Below are 11,836 nucleotides of genomic sequence, written 5' to 3' on the forward strand. Positions count from 1 at the left end.
GCTCTCACTCTGCTCCCCTGAGAAATTCCCATTGGAAACGAGTCAGGCGTCTCTCACTGTTTACGGTTCGATCCCCCCGAATTTGAAGAGTCATCGTTTTAGTGGAAAATTTATGAATTAGGTTGAAAATTGAACTATTTTATTTAGAATCCGTTATTTTGTTTGAAAGTTTATTTTTTCAACTAAAGGTTTAACTACTTCATTATTTGTTAAAAATTAATATTTTTGAGTGTAAAATTTAGATATTTCTTTCAAAATTAATTTCCTGTTAAAAGAATTTTAAAAGAATTATTAAAAAATAATTAAAAGAAGCTGCGCGGGATGAGCGGCGGTCGCTTAGGCGTGAACAAACAAAATCGTTTTCTACGAAACGGCCCTCTATCTGGGTACTTCCTCACCAAGTTCAGCCCCAAAATCGGCCCAGTCTCAGAATTTCACTGTACTTTGCAATTTTTTCTCTGTTGTGTTAAAGGAATTTTGGAATGAATGTCTTGAACTGAAATAAATGTTTGTGTTTATAGACAAATACATAGGAATATGTTGCTTTTAGTTGACCAGCAAAATTGACAAACTTGACCGGGAAAATCCAGGAATTTGAAATCTTCTGCCGAATCGCCATCCTGAATGGGTTTTGAGGACCGGTTCGAAAGCCTTTTTTATCGGGTCGGTTCTGATCGCTCATTTTTACGAATAAATAATAAAATGGCTATTTTTCAACCTAAAGCTATTTAATGGAAAGAACCTATGCCTTTTTCAGATAAGAAAGAAGAACAATAATTTCGAAAAAGTATGATAAAATTATTTAATGAATTGAAGAATTAAAGATGGTTCTATTTTAATGGTAAATATTTTTATTTAGAAGTGTTCTAATGCTTCAAATGCTAATTTTTTTCGGTATGAAAGTTTTAATTTGTTTATTTTTATGATAACTTTTTTTTATTTTCAGAGGCCACCCTGGAACATTTATATTAAGAATTTGACTGTTGAAAAGAAACCTATCGCGTGAATCATGGTTGCTACTATACAATAATATTAAATGTGTAACATGATAAATAAATAAATGATACATGGAAAACCCCCAGTCTTTTACGTGAAGAAGTTTTCAAATTACCAACAAATGATGATGGCGCCACTTGTCCGAAAATTTTTCTAGTAATTTTAAATTCATACCAAACAGTCAACAATGACTTTAAAAAAATTTTCCTCGCTTTCAATATAAATTATTAATTATTTAATGAACCCCAAGACAACGTTGATAGACGTCATAAAGTGATTAAGGCATGACCAGGGAAGAAGGGCATGACCTGTGTACGAAATCGGCCGAGAGACCATCGCGCCAATCGTGCTCAAAACGAACGAACGTAAGATCGCACGATCAGTTACTTGCGGCAGACGGCACCCGCACGTTGACGGTGCATGTTGGTTTCATAGGCGGGTTTTTTCCCTCGCTCGATTAGGTGGTATAGTAACTAATTCGACTCAACTGAAATTGACATTATTCAGAAAAAAACTAGGACCGGTCACTTGTGATCGGCTGTGAATATCCTGGAGTAAGATATCGAGAAGGGGGAAAAAAGGAGTGAATCGCCGTTGCGTCCTGTCGGCCCGGCAAAAACTGAGAATCGGATAGTCTCGTTACCAGTGCCCTGTCGGCTGTTGTCGGTACACGCGGTCAAGTTTTCGAGGTTTATGTGCTGTTTTTGTTACTCTTGAACTCGTCGACTCTGGCGAAAATCGAGGTTGCATTTCGGTAAAAGCCTCGCCACCGTGTTCAACGTATCCACGGAGTTTATGTGTCCGGACAGGTGACAGGAGGAGTGACTTTAGTTGAGGGACCTAGGGGAGAAGGACAAGGAAACAGGTGAGCCAAAGCAAAAAGTTCGTGTGTGCGCGTGGAGGCAATTAGGCCCAAATGCCAAATACTACCCGCGCTCCAAAATCTAAAGTGCCGAATGAGCGATTGGGTGCGTACTCGCGGTGTGTGAAGTGCATGCATAGGTGCGTGGGCGGGATAAGATTGTCGTAAGTCGAAACCAGTGTCATATGTTGAATCATGAACGGCATCGTTCAGCACTGTTAGTAGTCGATTTCGCGAGATTTGAGGTTAGGACGCTCAAGAACGCTGGATCGATAAGGCCGATAAGGCCGTTCATCTGCTGATGACACTGGGGAAATATTATTTTTCCCGGCAAAACGTGTAACGTAGCCAAAATTCCTTCCGGAGATCATTATTGCATTTGTACCCGATCAGTTCTATTATATTCAACACTCACTGGAACATATTTTCTGGGTTGTATAATTTGTCATATTCCCTGTTGTAGTACACCATGTATATATCTGACGTTAATAATTGTGTGTGGGTCGAGACCGTTAACTGGCTGAATCACATGCGAGTTTAATTTTGCCCAATGAAACTCAAACCGTAATTATAAATTGGGGGTAATTTGAGGAAAATGTGGTTTTTTATGTCTCGGTTACTTTTGGTGATTTAAACAATTTAGTTATAATTGGTTGCACTTGAGTGTATCTATAGCAAAGTGAACTTTTTCTATCTTGTCGATATGATAATAAGTAAAATGACCTTAATAAAATATAAATGAATCAAGAACAGCATATGAATTGACTAACGTTACGGAATATTCCGTAATACTAGTCAGTCTCATCACCCGATTTGAAAAACATTCATGTGTGTATAAATTTCAATCATTCATTCTTTGCACGTGAATCACTCTTTTGCAAGTGATTCAATATTGAATTAGGGATTACAAAAGTCGTCGAGGCTTATCTTTCCGACACTATATAATTTATTAGAATTTGTTCGTATGTAGTAAAAACGGATCTTTATTAACAGGCTAATTGTTTCTAAATTCTGTGGGCTGCATAGTATTTTTAAAAAGTAAAATGTACATTTTTTAATCGTTTCCATTATTCTAAAACAGCTTTGTAATATTCTGCTAATCTGATTTGTATTCATTTGCAACTAAATAATTATAGTATCGAAGAAAGTTCAAATTCTTTATTCAAATGTTTAAACATTTCGTTTAAATAAACAACTGGATATATTTAATCTGTTCATTCATTCAAATTTGTATGGTTTAAAACGATTGCAAATATCATTTTATGAATCTATTGCCTAAAATTGTATTCTCAATATTTTGAGGAAAACTAAGAATTCGGAATAAAAAGATTAAAAAAACGTGAGTAAAAGTTGAATGGCCCGAGCATTAATAAGAATGATCTTATAATAAAAATATAAAAAGAATATCCTCAGAAGTTTCTCCTGAAATGTCACATGCAAAAATAAAATAGAAAGTTAAATTAAGTGAATAATATTGATTCATTTATCACTGAAATTATTTATTCTCAAAATAATTTTTTAAATTTTGTATGAATAATTATTGACCAATTATTTTCAAAAATCATGTTTTTTAAATTTGCCCAAATACCAAGCATCACATGCATTTTAAAATGACCAATAATAAGTAATACAGGGATCACATTCTGCCACCCTTTTCCTCATCAACTTGAAAAAGTCCCCAAAAATACACCTATAAATTCCAGAATTCTGATCCTTTTTAAAGTTCATGGTGAAATTAAACCTGAAAATTAAATCAATTTTTTATTTGAAACTCAAAAACATGTGTAAATTAGACTTTACGAAATTAGAATATTTTTAAAATACCTTTTTCAGAAAACATTTAAAAAATGTATAAACATTAAATGTTAGGTATGTTAATGTTAAGAGTACGTCGAAGAAACAAAAGTTGGAAAATTAAAGACACTACGAAAAAAAATATGGGGTAAAAAAGTAAAAGAAGTAGTATAATTAATTTGTAGTCTCCTAAAATGTTGACAGATTTTTATTTGCTGCTCTTTAAGAGAAACTTTAAGTTTAACGAACCCACCGCTTCCAAAAAAAAGTGGCGATTATTGTTGAAAATTGATATTTCTACAGAATCGAAAATGTAAATACAGCAAATTTTTAAAATACTAAGTTTTCTGTTCTTGTTGTTTACTGTAGTCTTTTTTCGCTGACATAAGAATATTGTTTGAACATCTAAAAGCGCTCAACTGATAAAAATACCGTCGAAAAAATATTGAAAACTCAGGGAAAATAATGAAAACTTTGAGATTTTTTAAATTATTGGTTTTAAAATTGTTTTTCTAAATTACTTAGAAACCTACTTTGAACCAATTCAATTTCTAATCAGACAAAATTAAAAAAAAAGTCTAGGTCAAATGAACAAAAAAATTGTTGTATGTGTTGCAATGATTTGAAGATCACCTGCGAATTCGCTTTTTTGTATTTTTCTTTGATACAATGAAAGGTGCAAAAAAGTGTTCCAATAAAATTTGAAATATCTGGAAATTTTCTGCAAAAAACATCTCTTACTCATTTGTGATAACTTGCATCGTTTATCAGTAAATAATAAAAAAATGTATAAAAAAATTTGCCGGCCTCAAAAATGGTTTAGCCCACATAACACTGATAGGATGTCCCAGAAACGCAGAAACTTTTTTAACATGTTTGAAAAAGTAAGAAGGTGGTGTTTTGCTGAAGATCTTTTTACGTTTTCCAAATTCTATGAAAACAATAAAGAAGATTTTCTGGAAAGCCTAGCTATTTTTATTTTTTCTTATATTTTGTTTACACTTTCTGCTTATATTAAGAAACTCATCCGATAAGTTTTGTAGGGTCTTATCCTTTTTGAGTCCAGGAAACGTTTTTTTCTGGTAAATGGTATAAAAGTTCGCAAGAAATACTGTTTGTAGAATTTTCTCGTTGTGTAAACTTTTATCTGAACCTTTTTTGGTACCTTTCGTTGTTTCCGTGAAATATGGAACAATTTGATTTTTCAAAATAGATCTTATTCAATATGAAAAAGTGGTTAACCAAGAACGAAATTCACGCGATGTGTAGGACATATTACTAGTTATTAAAAAAAAAGAAATTATAAAATAACTACCATCGTTCGGAACATACTGTATTTTGAAAAAAAACTTACTGTCCATTTTTGAGAATTCGCAGGTGATGTTCTCATAATTTTAACACATCAAAAAAAAATGCTTTTCATTAAAGCGGGAAATAGGTGTTCCCTTATTTTGATCATGGAATGATTCATCTACTTATAACATCATTCTGACTTTTTCTTTAAATAAATCCGAATTTTTCACTGATAATATTATAGTAAATCAAAATTTACAAGAATAAAGAATCAAACTTTCTTTACTCATAAAAAAACAGAACGAAAAGTTTAAAAAAATCAATGCAAAGTTTCAAACATGAGCATTTTGGAATTCTATTGTTTATCTATTATTCAATCTTTCTATTAATTTGTTTATAATATATTTGTGTCAGTAGAAAGTCCTGATGCATTTAAACCAACTTTTAAAGCTATCGAAAAAAGTAATTGCAAAAAACATAAAAACGACTATGTAATATATGGAAAACCTGCTAAAGAAAAGGCGTTAATGTTATTTAAAAGCACTTACTGACAGTTTGCGAGATACGGGTCATATGATATAAAAAGTTTTAAACCTCATTTTTAACAATAACGAAAATATCCCTTTTACGAAAAATATAACTGCTGGATCGCTGTGTCTTGAAGGAAAACTTATTTTCTAGTTTTCATAGAGGTTTTCCTGGTTAACGGTGTTACGTGCTTCTTATGTAAGAAATAATTGGTTTACAGAAAAATGGTGTCAGAGTTCTGAAAATATGACTTAATTAGACTTAATAGCCTTACTCAAGAAATTAAAGAAAAGAAAGTCGTTCAAAATATTGAACATGCTTAATGTGTTTAAAATTAAGTCGAAGATCATAGGAAACCTAATATTCGAATCCAATTAGTCGGGCAAAGAGGATTTCGATTTAGTCGGAGAAAATTTGATTACTGGAAAATACGTCAATGATGTATAAGTTTACATTAATGACATTTGTGAATAACAATATAGTAATTTCAACACTTCTTTATGTCTACGTAGACAATGCATTTGCATATAATGTCAGAAAATCGAGACGAGGCATATTTTATACTTATTTTATACTTATCTTTTTCCCTTCTTTTTGTCCATATAAACGTGGACAGTTTATTGCAGGGCTCGGATCTTGCTACTTTTCGAATTTCTTTAATGTGGCTTTTTTAAAATAAATGCAACTACCCGACTTTTTTCAATGTTCTCAGAATGTTGCTGCTTAGTTTCCATTTTAATCACAATAAAACTTGAAAAATATAAATTAAAAACTAGAAAACATTTTACAATTTGAATTGCGAACATTAAAGTTTGAGTAATTTCTCATTATCTATTGCAAGCTTTATTATTACTTTATTAAGAGCTTTATTGCACCTTTATACTTCGAAATTTTTAAATTCAAAGCTTTTGAAATGGAAAAATTCATGTATTTGTGAATCCGTATTAAAAGTTTTAATTTTCTCAAATTTTAGAAATGCTGAAAACGTTTAAAATCAATTTCAAAATCAATTACAGCCTTCACATTCTTTCCTCTATCTCCCTCTTTTCTTATTGAAATAATGTTTTCTTTTTTCCCTATTTTTAAGAAATTTCCCGTCTCTTTTGATTGAAAGTTTTCAACTATTTGATTGAAAATTGATATTTTCGGGTTTAAAAGTCAACTGTTTTCTATCTAAACCATTAGCCTGTTTGACTTGAAAACTCAACTGTTTTCTTAAAAGTATGTCTTTAGATTCAAAAATTTTTTTTATTTTTTTTTTGTTTGAAAATTTGACTACTTTGTTAAAAATTTAATATATTTCGACTGGAAGTTGTAAGGGTTTAAGGCCATGTAATGAGTGGGCCACGTGACCAGATCCCTACCTTACCGACACTTTTTGTATTTCCGAACTTATTTTCACACAAAGCGCCAGATCGAATTGACCCATTGGGATGATAAATGAAAAGCACTAAGAAAGGTGGGTTTGGTCCTAAATTTGTATAAATTTTGTAATCTATATCTCAAACAAGCACAGTTTTTCTTTTAGTCATTAAGAGTCTGGTACTGCGTTCTCATTAACTTAAAAATTTTGATCCGACTTTTTGTGAACTTTTTTCGAAGTTCCATGCGATTTCTTTTGTAATTTTATGTGATTTGGTAAAAAGGTTGTATGTAATTTATATATAGTATAGAAAACAGTTGTATTTTTCTTTTGTTTTATAAAAAAAAAATATAAAACGAATGAAGAATATCATTGTCTTGTCCACTTTATATAAACTATATAAACATTTTTCACCTGGGTTGTGACTTTTTTAAATCGTCTAGTCGGTCCGAGCCCTGCAATTAAGATAAAAAGTTGTATTTTTCAACGCAAAGCAGAAAATTGAATAATTATTGGCGTAAATATTATAAACTTAGACTGTGTTATACTGCCCTACATTTGTTAATGTTTAAAACAACAGCTGACAGTGAAAGGTATCATTACACGACGTATAAATGGATCTGATAAAATATAATGAAAACTTTCGTATTTATTCTCAAATTCTGATTTACTGCTTCCAAGTTTCAACTCAATGACTTAGGAGATAAAGAGTATTTTTTAAATACAAATCTGGAAATGGAAAGAAATCTTTTAACCTAATTTTTGAAACTTGTTTATTAAATTATAGTTAAAAAGACGTTTTTTATTAACAAGTAATGCTTCTGGATTCGGAAATGGTAAAGAATTCTGATCTTTTAAGTAGTATATTTCTTGTTCAAAATAATCCTGGAAAGATTAGGAGTCCACGAATTATTCCATGACTCGGAATATCTTTTCGCTATTTCGAGAGGCATGGAATAATTTTCTGGCTCTTTATTATTAAGAGGATTGTCTTAAACTTAAACGTTGTAATAAGCGTGATACGAAATTTTCAGACATTTGTGACAGTCATATTTAGACAGTTAAGTTAAGTTTCGACAACTTTTTGTCCACGTATTTAATTATTTATTTTATATTTTAAATAATGAATATAAGTAATTTACAAATATAATACAAGACATTTTATACATTCATTATATAATTATTCTCTCATATTACAATTTGGATCAATAATAAAATCAGAATAATAAATATTTTCTTATTACACCAGAGGTAGAAGCTACTCGACAAAGAGACCATTTAACCCACTTCTTGAAATTCTTCTGCAAATACATGGAATCAATTATAAAACTCGCATGCGCTTATTTAATTACATTTAGCAAACCTGATAACCTGTTCCACCTTTCTGATTTTAAATCTGTGCATCTAGGCCCTAGGAGGCATTGCCAGCTTTGATATTTCATTTGAATCGCTGGGCTCATGTAAGCGGGGCTTGTGCAGCAGTGCCTGGTGCATAATTGCACATGTCGCAAAAGTAGCTTATATTGCACTTTAGTGTTTAGCCTGTGGTAAATACCTCGGTATTGTAATGTTCAACGATTTCTTATTCAAATCGAAAGTCAGGATAGCCTTACATAGGTTTTTGTTTTTTCTACCTCTTCTAACTGTAATACTTAATTAAAAATTGGATCCATACGAGTATAAAACCTTTCATATGTTATCATAGTGCTTTCAGAAAGAGGTATCAACAAAATCGATTTGTAACTTTATAGCTGAAGCAAAGGAAAAATAAAATGCTGGTAGTAAAGCTTGCTTTAAACTGGAACAGAGATAAACGATATCAATAAAAAGAAATTGGAATCGAAACTTTTGATTAAAAGTAGTCTTCGGGATTTAAAAATTTTAACAAACCGAATTAAATAATTTTTAATAAGCCAGTGATTTACGGTTCCTAGTATTACTATATTTATACTATATTACTGTAGGGCAAATGAAGACATGAGAATGACAACTGGATAAAAATCAATTTTTCGAAAATTTGTTTGAACCTTTTCGAGTAACTTAGGATACTCTAAAACAAAAAAAAAATAAAATTTTTCACCTCCCTGAAACGTTGTAAATAATGGCCATAAGCTTCTATATTTGAGTGAATTTTCGATCATATAGTATAGAAATAATTTTATTTTTCGTAATTATCTAGTTGAAGGGTGTCTCGGCATAACCAAAAGTGCCACTTTTTTTAGAACTTTTTGACTTCAAAATTCTCTAAAATTCCACCGCATATTGTAATGAAAAAATTTTGGTTTTTAAATTGTGAAACTAATAATTGAAAAAAATTGTAATGAAACATCCAATTTGATTTTATTTTAATTATTTTTTCACTTTGAACTCTCATTTGTCTCGTAAGAGTTATATATTTATAGAGCTCCATAACCTCTTGAAAGTACTCTCTAGTTTTTTTCCGAAATGATTCGAATTTTGAGAAAGTTTTTTTTCCCTTTGAAAAATATTTTCGATGCACTGTTGGTTCTCTAAAGGTGAAAGCATCGACAATAGTAATTTGGTGATTGTGAATTCTCTTTTGTTAAAGCTCCTTCGGCTTTAACGAATACATTCTCATCACGTATCTCGTGCTTCGCACTCGAGTTTATCTCTGAAATTTTATATCAATCCCATAAATGTATATTATTATAATTCATAACTTGCATTGGTATCAAAACAGATGAATTTTCATTCTCCCTTTTAAAAAATGCGCATTTTAAAAAAAAATTCTTTCATTAAACATTTTATTGCAACTTTTGTCGTTTTTCCATAAACTGAATTTGCTCATTTCCAATGTTTTTTTTATGATTTAAACTTTACACATACGGTCTACTGAGCAGCTTGACTCTTTTTTAACTTCTAAATTATATGTGTGTGTATATACATATATTTTTATGAAAATGCATTAATATATTTGAGAGTCTTTGAAATACTGTGAAATTGTTGTATGAAAAAATGTAATTTTTGGATTTTCCATTATTTTGTATGCTGTAAAAATTTGAATTTTGGATTTTTCAGGAAAATTCAAAAAGTTATGATAATCTTTTAGGGAATTTAGAAATCAAACTTTTTCTTTTCTTGCCTTTTTTTCATATCATCCGTTATTTGGCTTAAAAGGTTCATTTTCGTGTGTTTTTTGGAATTTTGTAAATTCTATACTCTAGTAATTTTTGATTTTATGAAAAAAGTAATTAGGATAAATTGTTCGACTTTTTAAATGCTATGATTAACCGTGCAGAGAATTCATGAATTTTGATAAAAGTGTTCTCAAAAATATTACAAATGCACTCAGTTTTTGATTATTTATCCAAAATGGCTGGCTGACGAATTTGACCTTTAGTTTAGGACACTAAAAGAGTGTACCAGAGGCCAATGTAATAGTATGATTTTTTTCAAAAGTAATCGTGCTGACAGCCAGACAGGGAAAATACATACAGACAGACAAACTCGTAAAAACCTATTTTTCGTATTCAGGGGGTTTCAAAACGTGGACATTTGACAAAACGAGGGGAGGGGGTGTCAGATTTTACACATATCTAATACCTTCTCTGATAAGAATGTAAAAAAAACCATTAATAAAAATTCCTTTGCTCTACTTTCGGTGAAAAAATGTCATCTATTTATTTTTGCGTAGCTTGTGTCAAAAAATTTAATTTTTGTATTTTCAATGTTTTTTTAATGCACAATGTTTTGTTTTATCATTTTTTTCTATTTTGCATAGTTTGATCGAAAAATGCAATTTTTGATTCTGATTAGTTTTTCTGCGATCGAAATTTCAATTTTCAGTTTTTCGAAAAAAATAAAAAAGTTGATATGATAATTTTGTAGGGCTATCGAAAAGTAACATTTTTCTTTGCAAGTACTATGAACAAGTGTACAGAGAATTTTTGAATCATGAAGAAATGTGTACTCAAACATTTTCAAAATGGGTTCACTTTTAGTATTTTTATCCAAAATGTCTGACTAACGAATTCGGCATTTAGCTTAGGACACTAAAAGAGTGTACCAAAGTCCAATCTAATAGATTAATTTTTTTCAAAAGTTATCGTGCTCACAGACAGACAGACATACAGGCAGACACATTTAAAAAACCTGTTTTTCGGAATCCAGGGGTCTCAAAACTGGGACCTTTTGACTAAAAATTAGGATGGGGGGGGGGGGGTCCAATTTTACACAAATCTAATACCTTCTCTGATAAGAATGTAAAAATGATTTATTTGTCATGAATAATTTTTGATAGTCCTGTTTTCGGTTTTAGTCTTTAAAAAAATAGCATTAAAAACATGAGAAATTAAATTGTTTAAAACCTCGCACACCAGACGAAAAAGAAATTAAAAGACAAAAGTTGCAATAAGAATGTGCCCACACAGCAGGCAGATTTTTTTACTGTGTTTTTACTGTAGCCAAAACTACGCATCCTATCGAAAAGTGTTTGGCGACAAATTCGTAGATCTTTTTCAAGTGCACAATTTCTGTTTACTCATCTTTCAACGTACTTTGCATAGTTTGGCCGAAAAATGTAATTTTTGAATTTTTCATTATTTTGTATGCTGTCAAAATTATAATTTTTTATTTTTCAAGAAAATTCAAAAAGTTGTTATGATGATCTTGTAGGCCATTCAAAAAGCAACATTTTTCTTCTCTTGACTTTTTTTCATATCGTGCGTTATTTGGCTTGAAATGTTCATTTTCGTGTCTTTTTTTTTAGTTTTGTAAATGCTATAACTCTGATAATGCTTGATTTTATCAAAAAAGTCGTTAGTAAAAAATGGTTCGACTGTTTAAATACTATGAATAACCGTACAGAGAATAGATTCTATGCTTTCATGATGATTCATTTTGATATAAAGAGATATTTCGGATTTCACTCATGTAAAAAACTACGAATTGTTTGCCGACGTTTCGTGAACTGCAATGTTCACGAAACGTCGGCAAACAATTCGTAGTTTTTTACACGAGTGAAACCCGAAATATCTCTT

At 30.7% G+C, this 11,836-nt stretch overlaps 1 protein-coding gene across 1 annotated transcript in view; it reads left to right on the forward strand.

The window, feature by feature from the left end:
• The first annotated feature begins 1,356 nt into the window (after window positions 1–1,356).
• The window catches only part of LOC117170312 (elongation of very long chain fatty acids protein AAEL008004), a 53,050-nt gene continuing 42,570 nt past the window's right edge, over window positions 1,357–11,836 (forward strand). Inside the window, exon 1 of the mRNA XM_033356996.1 lies at window positions 1,357–1,861. The gene's annotated coding sequence lies outside the window, so the exon portion shown is untranslated. The remainder of the gene's footprint in view (window positions 1,862–11,836) is intronic.

This window comes from Belonocnema kinseyi, chromosome 3 (genome assembly GCF_010883055.1).
Source record: "Belonocnema kinseyi isolate 2016_QV_RU_SX_M_011 chromosome 3, B_treatae_v1, whole genome shotgun sequence".
NCBI lineage: Eukaryota > Metazoa > Arthropoda > Insecta > Hymenoptera > Cynipidae > Belonocnema > Belonocnema kinseyi.